At 32.1% G+C, this 15,442-nt stretch overlaps 1 pseudogene; it reads right to left on the reverse strand.

Annotated features, from left to right (window-relative positions):
* Window positions 1-5,168: 5,168 nt before the first annotated feature.
* On the reverse strand, window positions 5,169-6,454 carry LOC120206237 (annotated as a pseudogene).
* Window positions 6,455-15,442: the final 8,988 nt, after the last annotated feature.

A 15,442-nucleotide genomic window follows, 5' to 3' on the forward strand; every position in this document is an offset into this window, starting at 1 on the left:
CATGTTTGTTCCAATTGCCAACATTGCATGTACTATATGTCCAGGGCCTAGGTTGTCGGGGCCCTATGCAAATTCTTATAAAAGGATCCTATTTTTTAGATATATTCGATTTCGAGTCCCTATTTTTATACTTCTTAATGGCAATAATTGATAGATATACTCGATTTCGGGGCCTATATTTTTATGCTTTTTAATAACAACAAATTATAGATATACTCGATTTTAGGGCCCCTATTTTTATACTTATTAATGACAACAACTGATAGATATACTCGATTTTAAGGCCCACCTTGCAAATCCTCAACCACGTCTCTGTATATGTCCTATGTAATTTATCAAGATTTGACCCAAACAATTTTGTAAAGCAACTTTTTTTATATAATCATTAGTTTAAAGTCATTTTAATACAACGTTGAATAATATTTGATCCTTGAAATTATATTTCACTATCATTTTAATATTTGGAAAATTTATTCAATTTAATTTTTGAAATTTTTAATTATGATGTACGTTATCTCAATCCATTTCTAAATGAATATATGCATTTGAATGTGATGAACAAGTTTTTTTTTCCTCACAGAGGTCAACAATTGCAAGATTTTGTCGTTTTATATACTAGCTAATCCAACTGGTATCATATGCTCTTGAAAATGTCCATATGTTTTAGTAAGATTTGACTCAAACAATTTTGTAAAGTTAACTTTTTTTATATAATCAAGGTATTTTTATATAATTATTGGTATCTAATTTATTGATATTCGAATTGGGTATTGCACAGGCGAGAACGACCTTCCCATGATTTTTTTTCATTAACTTTGATACGAGAATTTTTTTATTTAAATTGGTTTTAAATTTTTTTAATAAAAACCACGGTTATTAAAAAGTGAAAATATTCAAAATTACGATATGGGTTTACAAGTATCACCGTAAGCTAAATACTGGACATTTTTCTATAGCATTACGACTAGCCACTTTAGATTATATAAAAACCCAACCAAAAGACTCAAACAAAAAATAGATATTAAGCAAACAAATCACAAAAGGGAATTAAGTTATTGAAAGACTACCGAGAACCGTAAATTAGGTCCGAGTGTAGTGAGAAACTATCCACGAACGTAAAATCGTGCATCCAAATTCAATCCATGGTCCATGGCAGGGAAGATTAAAAGGGTTACAAATAAGTGTCATTTTGATCAGTCGTAGCGTCGTCAAATCTAACCCTGAAAAAATACAAATGAAAAAAATGGTCAAAAGGTAAAGAAAAGAAAACAAGTAACAAAAGTAGAGCAAAACATGTCACAAAGGTAGAATTGTTTTTATTAAAAAAATAAAAATACAAAGTGAAAAAAGAATCGATGTTCGACAATCGACATCAAAATTGGTATCATCTGCCGACTAAACAAAATCAAAGAAGAAAAAATTTAATTTTTTAACTATGAATTATGTTCTTCTAATTTATTTTTAAATAAATATATAGGCATTTTAATTTTTTCCCTCATATGGGTCCACAATTGCAAGATTTTGTCCTTTAATTAATGTACGGGCTAGTCCAAGTAGTATCATATGCTTATAACGATGTCTTATATGTTTTAGGATATATGTTCAAACTCCATCGATAAAGAATAGTAATAGAGGATGAGAGACGAAGAATGAAGTGTTAGTTAACGACTAGTTAATAAGTTATAAAATATGTTTGACATATTATCTAAAATTCAGTGTTGAATATAATTAAATTATTTGATAAATTTAATTTAAAAGGTAGTATAACGTTAAAAGAAAAACAATAAATTTTATTAAAAAAATTCCATTAAATGACAATTACGTTATTCTCTATTTATAACTTTTTCCCCGAAAGAATATAATATTTCTGACAAAATTTTGTTTGTTTTGTTTAGGATGAAAAATGATAAAAATTGTTTGTTTGATATAATTTCTTTTATGGAAAATTACTTTTAGACAATAAAAGGTAAAAAGCAATACTAAAAGGGTTAAATGAAGTAAGATTCGACCCAAACAATTTTGAAAAGTAACATTTTTTTTGTAAAATAACTTTTTCATGATCGTTAAAGTCATTTTTAATGTGAGGTTAAATGATGTTCGAGAATTATTATTTGGATGTTTGAAAAAATTATTATTTATTTTAATTTTTAAAAATTTCAATTGTTATGTATATATATTAAATGGGTATGTAATTTTTTTCATTTTTTCCTAACACTCATTAATTTTTTTTTAAATGATAGGGATGCACTTGACCCCTAGAAAACTTAATGTATCCGTCTCTGATACTGTAGGTATATATCATGTAACGCATAATGTATATTAAATTCAAAAAAAATAAGAAAATTCATGAAAACATTTAAGAAGTCAAAAAGAAAATTTAAAATAAAATACGTTCTTAATTTTTTTTATAGAGAGCAGATAGTTTTATTAAAAATAAAAATATTCAAAATTATAATGAAGATTTACAATCATAATCGTAACCTTAAAATATAATCATGACATTTTCTTATTATTATTGAGACAAAAAAATATCCACCTAGATCATATAAGGACCAAAAATAAAAAAGTTAAAAAAAAACTAACCAAAAAACGCGAATAAAATAAAGATATGAACAAATCTGATTGCATCGGTAAACGAACTACAAAGGGGATGAAATTACTGAAAGGCCACCAACAAATTGTAAATCAGAGTTAAGCGACGCGAGAAAACTATCTACGAATGCAAAACCCATATCAAAATTAATCCGATAGTCCAAAGCAGGGAAAATCATGATGATAACAAATAAGTATCATATTGATCAGTCGTAGTGATGTCAAATCTAACCCTGAGAAAAAAGATAAACAAAAGCAACAACAAAAAACCGTAAGCTATCGAAAGGCAGAGAAAAACATGCTAAAGACAGAGAACACATCACAAAGACATAATAATTCTTATTAAAAACTAAAAGAAAATAAAGAAAAAAATATAACTGTGGGCGATAATCAGCATTAAAATCGGTGTCATCGTCGATTAAACAAAATTAAAGAAGAAAAAATTGAATTGATTAATAAAATTGACACAAATTGTAATGAAGAAAAAAAAGAAAAAGAAAGAAGGAAGAAGAAAGTGGCTATATGTTCTTAATAAAGTTTTTCCTAATATATATATTTTAGGAGTTGTTTTTTAAGATTTTCTTAAAAAAATAAGATTTAACATATATTACATGCCGTGTAAAACGCTCCTAATATTTGACGTAATTTTTTTTTATAAAAGTTAAATATGAATAACTTATATCACAACTGAAAATTTTTAAAATTAAACTAAAAAAATTATAAAATACTAAAATAATAATAAAATAACTAAACTACAATTTAATACTTAATATTATATCACAATCTCTCGAGAAATATTTGTGAAAAGAGAGAATATAGAAAAAGAAGAAGAAAAGAGTTGATACCCAATAAAAGTGCTTTCCTTTTCTTCAGATACTTCAAATTTTAAGCCAAAAGTGTTGTTGTTTTGCTCTCTTGTGGTTCCATAAGCACTTTTCTTTTCTTTTTCTTAAATAAATTTGGAGTTTGTTTATGCCTTTGTGATATGAATCCCATGAACTAAATAATAGACTAACTTCTTGTTTGTTTGCACATACGTACGTGGTTCTCCCCCTAAAAATCTCAAATAAGGTCAAAATCAATTATAAATATTAAATTATTTTTTAACCTTCAACCATAGTATTCAATTATTTTAGAATAAACCATGATGAAGAATCTAAAAGAAGAAAAAAAACTCTTAAGCAAAGAATTAAAAGAATTTTTTAATGATAAAAATGATTTATTCTTTGTAACTCATTTGGGTCTAATAATATTATTTATAAGTATGGATAAAGCCATTTGTTAGTTTAAATATATGTTAATTTTTAAATTTTTGTCTTTTCCGGCTTTTAGATTTAAATATTTGATCCATCCCAAAATCTGATGTTATCCTATTGGTTTTCTATTTCACTAACTGTGTTCATTTTAAAATTTTATTTGTACCAACCACATACAAGAATTATGTGTCGAGAATATATATATGTTTATCTTAAAAATATATTTTTAGATATATCATTATTCCTCTTAATATTTGATCTTAATTTTATCCTATTTATAAGGTACGAAGGAATGTTTCATCTAAACAAAAGTAAAATAAATAATATTATGAAATCACAACAAAATAGAAAAAAAAACTCTTAAGTCAAGCCTCGGATAACATTGAAATTATTCTTTTATTTCATTGATATTCTTTTAAAAATAGTAATTTATTCCTTAATTGTTTGAAAAATAATCAAAGATAAAAAAATTGCATAAAACTTTTTGAAGAATGATCAAAACCTATTGAAGACACGCCGATTATCATTTAGGAAAATAATTATACTTATTAAAAAATAATCATATATATAAGCATAAATCAAATTACTCGGTGATCAAGGAAATGATTCTTAGAGATTTCCACGCTCTAGCACTAATAATTATAATATGAATATTAAATGTTTATTATCAAATGATTGAAATTATTTAAAATAAATATTAATTCATAATCACTTTAGCTTAATAAAAAAATATACCTAACAACTTTTTTTTCTAGAGGTATATTTATTATAAACTGGACCAAGCATTTTTCCTAGAGGTATATTTATATTATAAACTCGACCAAGCATTCGTTGTTAGCGGCGAATATCAGTATCCACCCATTGTTACCAGACACATTACATTTTATATAATAATCTCTCCTCTTCCTCGTTAGGTTCTCAAGAACCTCTGCTTACAACATTTTTTTCTTCCCACAAATGGCTCCGGGTATCTTTTTGAGCTGCGGGCAGCTTGCCATGGGCTTAAGCACCGGCCTCGACGTTGCTTTCCAATTGTACGGCCACTAGGGAATTACAGTTCTTTGAAAAGTTGCTTAATTTCAATGATTTGTTTCTGATCATAAAAAGAGCAATTCACAGTCCCAGAAAACCAGTTTAAACACTTGTAATTCTGCCACTATCTGATATTTAAGTATATCAGAAAAATAATGGTTTGTCAACTGATGAGACACCAAAAAGGGAGAAAAATGAAATAAAATAAATGCTTTCACATCGTTAAATGGAAGGAAGGGGGCCATGAAATTTAAGCATCTTTTTTGTTTTTCTTTTCCAAAAAGTGAGTTCCATTAAGTAGCATATATATCTCCATTATTTTTTTTGAAAAAAAAAGTATCAATTTACTAGTTATTCCTGGGTCAGATGTGATTTTACAGCATGATGCCACAAGGGAGTGAGGGCACTCTAATGGTGGGATTATTGACCAGGGTCTCCGAGCTGAAATTATATAGAAATTCTGCCACTATCTCCGTACTAGGTCCGGCTACGAGCTTTTCCCACACCTCGTCGGCTTCTTTCCCGTGCCAGAGGAAAACCTCGGTGGCGTCGACCGTCTGTATCTTCCAATTCTTCTTGTTCCTCAGACGTTGGATCTTTTCCAATTGTCGACGAGCTAATTTGCGGGTGTTCCTTTTGATCTCTTGTATCGCTTCTTGCAGCAGTTCATCGCGTTCTCGTTGGTTTAAATACGGTTCGGCTCTGAAGTAGCGGTCGAACTCCGGGACGCCGATGGCTTTCCTGATCCCCACTGCGTAATTCGCCTTGGCATAGAAGAATTTCCTCACTTCATCGACCATTCCCATTTCAACCATCTTATCTACTCGGTCGGACACATATTGATCGAGCACCGGCATTGCTACATCTACGCACAAGAAGCAACATTCGTATTTCGATCGGAACAGGAAATCTTCGTCGTCGACTAAGGCCTCGATGTACGAATTTGAGCCTCCGGCTATGATTGGGACCTGGCTGCGTGACAAAATCGAAGCCATGACATTGAAGCCATGTCAACAAAATCTGTCGCTGTAAAATCCGCGTGGGGATGTATCACACCTAACAAATGGTGCGGAATCCCACACCGTTCTTCCTCGGGGATTTTGTTGGTCGCTATGTCGAGTCCGGCGTGTACTTGTATTTTATCGGAATTTATAATCTCCGCAGGAAATCGAGTCGCGAGGTCGATCGAAAGGCGAGATTTGCCTGTTCCGGTGGCTCCAAGTAGGATCACAACCTTATCTTTCTCTCGCCTTGGCCTAAAGAAGTTCGATTTTAACACCCCGGAAGGTATGTCTAGTAAAGACATTGTTTGCTTGTACATAGACACGGAAAATGTCATGACCGGAACCTGACATGAAACAACAACATTTAATTTTAAAACAAAGTTGAAAACTAACGGAAGAAGTATAAACGAGCTTGTTCTAAAATCGTTACCTTATGGTATATGCAGCAAACCCGAGATGAAATAAGACAGTATCCAAAGATAGATTACTAGTTAGTAATGAGAATGAGAGAATTTTATGCAGGAATGTGAAGGAATTAGTAAGTGAAGACATGTACACGAGTGACAATAAGGTGGAGCAAAATAATTTATATAGGGAATGGGCAAATGCTAAAGGGATCAACTTGCAGTCTACTTTTGTGATCCATCACTCAATAGTCAAAGAAAAAGTAGTTTTTAAGATATTCCTTCTTAAAATGAAAATCATTTGTTTACTCTACCTTAATACTTGTATTAATAGAATTGAATTGGACCCTCCGATATCATGGAGAGGCACAATAATATTTATAAGAAGACAATGGTGAAATGGGTCTTTTTTTTTGGTGATATGGTATTCATATATAGATGGCTATATATAATGCATCAAATTGTAGATAAAAAAATGATTTGAAGTGGGTTCTTTTGTCCTGCATTTGCACGTCTAAAATATGAATTATTTAAACGGGGATGTTTGGTTATACAACCTCAAAGTTGACTACAATTTTGCTGGGGGGAAAAGGTTTAATGGATTCTTACAGTGACAAGGGAATGTTTAAGCTGGTGGACTGTAGCTGTAGTATATTGCAAATGGAGCTTTCCCTTGGATAACACATGATTCGCTCATATCTAAGAGATGAAACTTTCTGCACGGCTGGGCTGATGCCAAAAAAACCCGTCCCCGGCTGTCAAAATGGAATCGTTATGTTATACATCATTTTGAGAAGAAGCCATTGATGAGTTGGAAGTAAACGAGTTAGCTGTCGGTGGGATGAAGGTGGAGGACAACGTCAATCTGACGACAAATTACGTAATCATCTGATAATTATTACACACACAGGGTGAGGGTTGGGATTCAGATGTGGAAAGTGTAAGGTTTTCATCAAGAATCTCCATGATCCGACTCCCCAACAACAACATTTGTTGCCTTAATAAGTCAATGGGGTGTGACACTTTTATTACAATGATTTGCCCATGAAAATTAATTAACAAGGGTTAATTTTATTAGAGGCCCTATTGGCCTTCGTATTTTATTGAATTTTCAAAATATTAACACTATCTTGATAAGATCGTTTCATTAGTATAGTAATAAAAGTTAAGTCAATAACTTAAACAAAGTAGAGGAATTAGTATCAAAATTTGACACTGTTTTGCTTCCGATGCTCAAAAGTGTCATTTGACTTATAATCTTTCGTTGATTCCAATCACGGGTTTGACTCATGGAATAAGAGTGATGATTTACAAAGAATCATATTTTTTTCCACTTAAGTTGAAGTTAACAGAGAAAAGTAGGCTCTGAAAGATTGATATCTAACACATACAGGCTTTGATTCTAAGAGAAGCCATTTAGATGCAACTGTTTTGTTTTTGCTTTGTCTTTTTCAGATATCAATAATTCAGAATGTGCAAGAAAGTCTTCCCCCCGCATACTTATTAGGCAAAATCAAGCGATGGATTGCTCTAACCTAATTTTTTATATCTGATTTCATCAGTTTTAATTGGTGAGTGGTCGACACCCATTTCTTTCTATTCTTTGATTTGGTCCTATCTAATTCAATGCATACGGATATTTCTATTTTGAGGCATCAATTTAGAGATGGCAATAGAACCACGATTGGGCAGTGGAAAAGATTAAATTAGTTAACTTTAAATTAATAAGTATTTACTTTATATTTTTCTTTAAAAAATTATAAATATTTAAAAATTATTAAAAAAATCAAATGCTTACATAAAAAAATTTCGACTATCTCTCATCGTGTCATCAGTTTGTTGCTACTCCTTATTATGTTTTCAGTGGAATCAACGTTCCTTTCTGTAAACTTTTTAATAGTTTCAGATGATTATCGATTAAAGATAATATTTATTCAAAACTTTTTAACATATTAACAATACATATACACACCCTGAAGACGTAACCGCTCAAACTTAATACTTTTAAAAAGAATAACATTTATTTTTACCGTTGATAGCCCGGGTCACCACATTTGGTGGTGGGAGCCTTCTGATGTTTGTACCGTTAAATATGCTTACAATACTTTGCATCAGGACAACTAGGATGAGAAGAATAATATCTAGAACCTTGCCTGGAACTTTGATGACCCTCAACGTATTCGAAACTTCTTTTGGCTCGCCCTCAAGAACCGTTTAATGACGAACACGGAGAGAGCGTCATGGTTTGACAATGGATCTTGGTTGTCATGTTGCGACAATAATTAGGAAACTATCATCTATGTTCTTAGAGACTTCCCAACGGCCCGTACTATCTGAACTCATATCACCCGACTTATTTGAAAGGGAGTTTCTTTTCCCTTACTCTTATTGATTGGCTTAAAACTAATTTGACTGTGCTCATAGGTGTTGACAGCGTAAATTACCATTGGAGACATGTTCGAGATCCTTGTGCGGAGGCTTTGGTGTTGAAAGTAAAAAAAAATGGCCAATTTTCGGTGCATTAATGCACCAAATTTTGTAACAGTAAAATTCAAAATTTATTGATGCTATTTGGTTGAAAAATTGGCATGGAAAAATTACTCATTTAGTCCTTGTACTTTAGGGTATTTACAAGATTAGTCCTTAAACTCAATTATAAATACCCTAACTCATTTAGCTTCAAAACCATCACAAATCATTCTAGCTTTTTCCCAATACTAGAGAAATTAGAGAGTTTTTTTAGAGTTTTTTCTCCTTTTTATCAAGAGAGAATTATCATTGTTTTCTCCTTGTTAGATCGAGAGAAGTTGTGATTCCTATTTTTCGATAGTGAAATTCTTTTATCTTTGCATGTGGTTTTTACCTATATTATTTAGGGTTTTTCACATAAAATTTGTGTATTCTTTATCTTCATTTTTATTTTCTCAAATTATCAGTTACGATTTTGTTCTATCCGATAGCCATATTGCACAACAATTGGTATCAGAGCCAGATTTGAGTGTGTAATATCTACTTATTATCTTTACGATTGCCACCAAAAGGTGGATCCTTCAATATAAGAAAGTAAGAAGGTATTACTATTCTTTGAAGGTTCCAGAGAACTATTCACGATAGTGAAATAGTGAGAGCTATCCGTAAAAGAAACTATGACAACGAGATTTGATATTGAAAAGTTCAATGGAGAAATTTCTCATGTAAAAATTGAAGATGAAGGTCATCTGAGGAAAGACTGTTATATAGCGGCTATCAGTGTAAGGCGATAGATTTCACAGATGGCAGCAAATGGAACGAGATAGAAGAGAATGCTATGACAAACCTTCATCTAGTATTACCAGATGAAGTATTGTCAGGCATTAAGGAGACAACCAAGGAGATATGAGATCATCTCACCAAACTGTACGATGCCACATCGTTACACAATAAAATTTTCCTTAAGAGGAAATTGTATACTCTCCGGATGCATAATCTACTGCAGTGACAGCACTTAAACACACTGAACACTTTATTTTCTCAGCTTACATCATTAAGTTGTACAATATAAGAACAATAACTTGCTGAACTTCTACTTCAAAGTCTACTTGATTCGTATGATCAACTCATCATCAACTTGATAAACAGTAATGTCACTAGTCTAGTCTTCGATGACGTTGCAGCTGCTGCTCTATAAGAAGAAAATCAGTGCAAGAGCAAGTACGACAGACAAGTAAATCTGTAACAAGCAGAAGCGTTGACAATAATAAGAGGGAGATCAACAGAACATGGCCAAAGCAACAATCACAAACATGGTAGATCAAAGTCAATAAGAAAGAAGAATTTAAAGTGCTACAACTGTGAAAAGAAGGGTCACTTGAAGAATGATTGTTGGAGTCTAGGTAAAAACTCCAATCCAAAAAGCAATACCGCAAACACTTCAGATGATGGAGATGCTCTATGTTGTGAAGCGTAAATAATCGTGGAAGATAGAAAGAGGTTTGCAGATATATGCTCATTGATTTAGGAGCAACATATCACATGACCTCAAGAAGTGAATGGTTCCATCATTATGAACATGTCTTAGGAGGATCTGTGTATACTTACAATAATCATGCCTTAGAGATCGTTGGCGTTGGAACCATCAAATTGAAGATGTATGATGAACAATTAAAGTTGTTCGAGATATGCGGCACGTGGAAGGCCTGAAGAAAAATTTATTATCCTATGGATTGTTAGATAATAATGCAAGCAAGATTGAAACGTAGAAAAGAATCATGAAGGTGTTCCATGGAGCGCTTGTGGTGATGAAAGGCGAAAAGATAGCAGTAAACTTGTACATACTGAATGGAGAGACTTTGCTAGAAGCAGAAGCCTCTGTTGCCTCATGTAGTTCAGATTCTACAATGCTATGGCATCAGAAACTTTGACACATGTCATAACAAGGAATGAAAGTCCTTGTGGAGCAAAGCTACTTCCAGGCTTAACAAAGGTATCACTTGTGTAAGCATTGTATAATAAGCAACACCAGTTAAAATTTAACACGTCAAATTCTAGAGGCAAAAGTGTTCTAGAATTGGTTCATTTGACGTATGGAAAGCACCAGTTACATCCCTAGGTGGAGCAAAGTACTTTGTCTCATTTATTGATGACTAGTCCAGGAGATGTAGGGTACCCTATTAAGAAAAAGTCAGATGTGTTTTCAACTTTTAAAAACTTTAAAGCGCGGGTGGAACTTGATTATGGAAATAAGATCAATGTTTCCGAATAGATAATGGAGGAGAATACACAAGTGAATAATTTGATGACTTTTACAAAAAAAACATCAAAAGACAATTCACAGTGGCGTACACTCCTCAACAAAATGAAGTAGCAGAGCAGATGAACAGAACCTTGTTGGAAAAAACAAGAGCAATGTTGAGGGATGCATGCCTAGAAAAATCATTTTGGGCAGAAACAGTCAATATCATATGTTTTTTGGTGAATCGAGCTCCATCAATTGCAATAGAGCTGAAGACACTAATAGAGATGTGAACTGGTAAACCAGTTGATTATTCAAACCTCCATGTATTTGGAAGTATTGTGTATGTGATGTACAATTCCCGAGAAATTTCAAAATTTGATTCAAAATCTAGAAATGTAAATTCTTGGGGTATCGCTTGTGGGATCCCATTGCCCGTAAAGTGATCATCAACATGGTTGTTATCTTTGTAGAAGATAAACTACAAAGAAACGAAGAAGATGATAGCGCTAAAAAGTTAAAGACTACGCAGACACATGTGGAAATGAGTTTAAACAAGGAGATTCTTCTGAAGCAGAACCAACACATGATGAACAAGAACCAGAGAGTTCTGAAGCTCTAAAAACTCGTCAATAAGATCATGTGAAAAGACGTCCCAATTGGCACTCATATTATATTATAGAAGGAAATATTGCATATTGCCTTTTAAAAGATGACGGTGAGCCATCAACATTCCAAGAGACAATAAATAACTCAGATGCTTTACAGTGGATGATGGCGATGCCAGAAGAAATTGAAGCCTTTCATAAAAATAATACATGGGACATTGTGCCACTAACACAAGGAATGAAACTAATGGGTAATAAATGGGTCTTCAAATCAAGTGAAATTGTAACGATCAAGTGAAGAGGTATCGTGCAAGACTGGTAGTCAAAGGATATGCTCAAAAAGAAGATATTGGTTTTAATGAAATATTTTATCTTGTGGTTTGACTAACAATGATTCGAGTATCTTGGCAATGTGTGCTACATTGAACTTACATCTAGAGCAGCTAGATGTTAAAACAACTTTTCTTCATGGAGATCTTGAAGAAGAGATTTATGCTCTAGCCTGAATGTTTTGAAGAAAAATAAAAGAAGAACTTGGTTTGTAGGTTGAACAAATCTTTGTACGGTCTAAAATAAGTGTTGAGGTGTTGGTATAAGAGATTTTATTCTTCATTGTGTGCCTTGGATACAACAGACTTAATACAGACCGTTGTGCTTATTTTAAAAGGTTTGGTGATAACGATTTTGTTATATTGCTATTGTACGTGGATGACATGTTGGTTGTAACCCCAACAAAGATCATATTGAAGAATTAAAGGCACAACTGGCTAAGGAATTTGAAATGAAGGACTTGGGATCAGCAAATAAGATTCTAGGGATGCAAATTCACCAAGACAGAGGTAATATGAAGATTTGACTTTCACAAAAGAATTACTTAAAGAAGATCTTGTCACGATTCAACATGCATATTGTAAGCCAATTTCTACCCCTCTTTCTATTAACTTTAAATTATCCTCAAGTATGAGTCCTAGCAGTGAAGAAGAGATGATGGAGATGTCTCAAGTACCATATACATCGGCAGTGGGAAGTTTAATGTTTGCTATGACATGCACAAGACATACATTGCACAAGCAATGGGAGTGGTTAGTCGGTACATGGCGAATCTAGGATAAGAGCATTCGAATACAGTAAAGAGGATCTTGAGATACATTAAAGGGACCTCAAATATTACACTATGTTACAGAGGATCAAACTTACTTATCAATAGGTATTTCGATTCTGACTATGCGAAGATTTGGATAAAATCAAATCTATTACAGGATATGTGTTCAAAGTTGCTGGTGGAGCTGTAAGTTGAGTTTCAAAATTACAGTTAGTTGTGGCTACGTGAACAACAGAGGCAGAATATGTAGCAGCTACACAAGCCAGTAAAGAAGCAATCTGGTCGAATATGTTATTGGAGGAGCTCGGGCACAAGCAAAAGTATATCTCTCTGTTTTGTGACAGTCAAAATGCCTTGCATCTAGCAAGGAATCCAACATTTCATTCAAGGATAAAACACATACAAGTTCAGTACCATTTCGTTCGTGAAAAGGTGGAAGAAGAGACTGTAGATATGCAGAAAATCCATACTAAAGATAACATAGCAGATTTCATGACAAAGGCGATCAATGCTGATAAATTTACTTGGTGTCGATCCTCTTGTGGCCTGTAAGAGACGTAAGCAACATGAATGGTACAAGGTAGAAAGAATTGTGTGAAGATATGATTGTTCCAATCAAATCTTCAATGGGAGATTGTTGAAAGTCAAAAAAGGTGGTCAATTTTCGGTGCATTAATGTACCAAATTTAGCATCAGTAAAATTCAAAATTTACTGCTGCAATTTGGTTGAAAAATTGGCATGGAAAATTAGTCATTTAGTCCTTGTACTTTAGGTATTTACAATATTAGTCCTTAAGCTTCAATTATAAATACCCTAACCCGTTTAGCTTCAAAACAATCCAAATCATTCTAGTTTTCTTCCAATACTAGAGAAATTAGAGAGTTTTCTTGAGAGTTGTTTTCTCCTTTTTATCAAGAGAGAATTGTCATTGTTTTCTCCTTGTTAGATCGAGATAAGTTGTAATTTCTATTTTCTGATAATGAAATTCTTCTACCTTTGCCCATAGTTTTTACCCTATATTATTTAGGGGTTTTTCACGTAAAATTTGTGTCTTCTTTATCTTCATTTTTATTTTCTCAAATTATTAATTGCGATTTTACTCTATCCGATAGTCGTATTGCACAACATTTAGAAGCAAAGATGCTCATTCGTCTTCAAAGGCGAAACTTGGACCATGACTGAAGTCATTCAAGCGGCCAATGCTTGGGCTCAAGCTTTTTAAGACCGTCTTAGAAGCTCGGGGTTGATAGCTTCCCGACCGACCAGAACCCACACTTAGATTCCTCCTACCACCAGCGTAATCAAGTTGAACATTGATGATGCTGTCTAACAACCTTCCAAAAAGACGGTGAGTGGCTGTGTTTTCCGTACTCTCACGGGGAAGGGATTCTAGGTTACAACCGTTACATTGGTCGTTGTTATGTTCTCCATACTGAATTGTGGGTGTTGTACGGTGGTTTCAACTTTCTTGGAACCAAGGATACCAATGCATTGATGTGGAGATGGATAGTTATGAAGCAGTCCAAAGCCTTACGTTCCCTTGGAGTAGATACGAGTCGACGCTCTTTTGAAGTACCAGTGAGCTTATCAAACGAAATTGGAACATCAAAATCTCCTATATCTACCGTGAAGCTAATGGTTGGTGGATGCAACCACTAAGTTGGCCCAAACGACGACCACAAGACTTTAGATGCTCCTTTGTCCAACTATCGACATTCAACGGTTACTCCAAGTTGATATGCGATCCTGGAATAGATCCCCAACCCACTACTAGGTCTTAGTGGTATAATTATATATTTGGTCATTAATACTTATATATTCTATCAATTTTAATAAATTAAAATAAATTTAACCTGCGAATCAGATTATATCACGTGTCACCGATGTTAGATATCATGACATATGTCGTCACCCAGTTGGAGGATTTAATTTATTTTAATTTAATAGATTTATTTTCTACCAATCAGAGGATGGCGTGCTAAAATGGGGAATATAGGAATCAAACCGAAGTCTAGAGAAAGTTATTGCAATCTTCCAACCATTCAACCAAACATATTATTTTGTTTTGAGTAGACTACATATAGTATATATTTTTATATTAATCTAAATTTAAATTTTTAATATTTTATATATTATATTTTAACTTAAATTCACATATTAATATTCAAAATATTTTTATTTTATTTTAAATTATTAAATCTATTTTATTTTTGTCCTTACCTAAAAATATATTTTATTTTTATTTTAACTTAAAAAATATATTTTATTCTTATCTTAACTTAAAGATATATTTTATTTTTATCTTAACTTTTAAAAATATATCTTATTTTCATTTTAACTTATTACATATATATTATATTCTTAACTTAAATTATTAAATATATTCTAATGTGACCTTAAATTATTGAATATAATTTATCTTTATCTTAGCATAAAATATATATTTTATTTTTATTGAAATTTTAATTTTAATTTAAAAATGTACATTTTCTTTTTATTTTATTTATTTATTTTTTTTTAAATATTATAAAAATAAAATATAAATATTTAAGTTAAGGTAAGATCAAATTATATCTTTGAAGTTAATAAAAATTAAAATATATATTTTTAAGTTAAAATAAGAATAAAAATATATATTTAATTTAATATGCCAATTTAAGTAAGATATATAAAATATTAAACTGAAAATATGTAATAGTTAGGTGGTAAACGTTATAGTTTACCCTTCTAAA

Source organism: Hibiscus syriacus, unplaced genomic scaffold (genome assembly GCF_006381635.1).
Source record: "Hibiscus syriacus cultivar Baekdansim isolate YM2019G1 unplaced genomic scaffold, ASM638163v2 tig00013386_pilon, whole genome shotgun sequence".
Lineage (NCBI taxonomy): Eukaryota > Viridiplantae > Streptophyta > Magnoliopsida > Malvales > Malvaceae > Hibiscus > Hibiscus syriacus.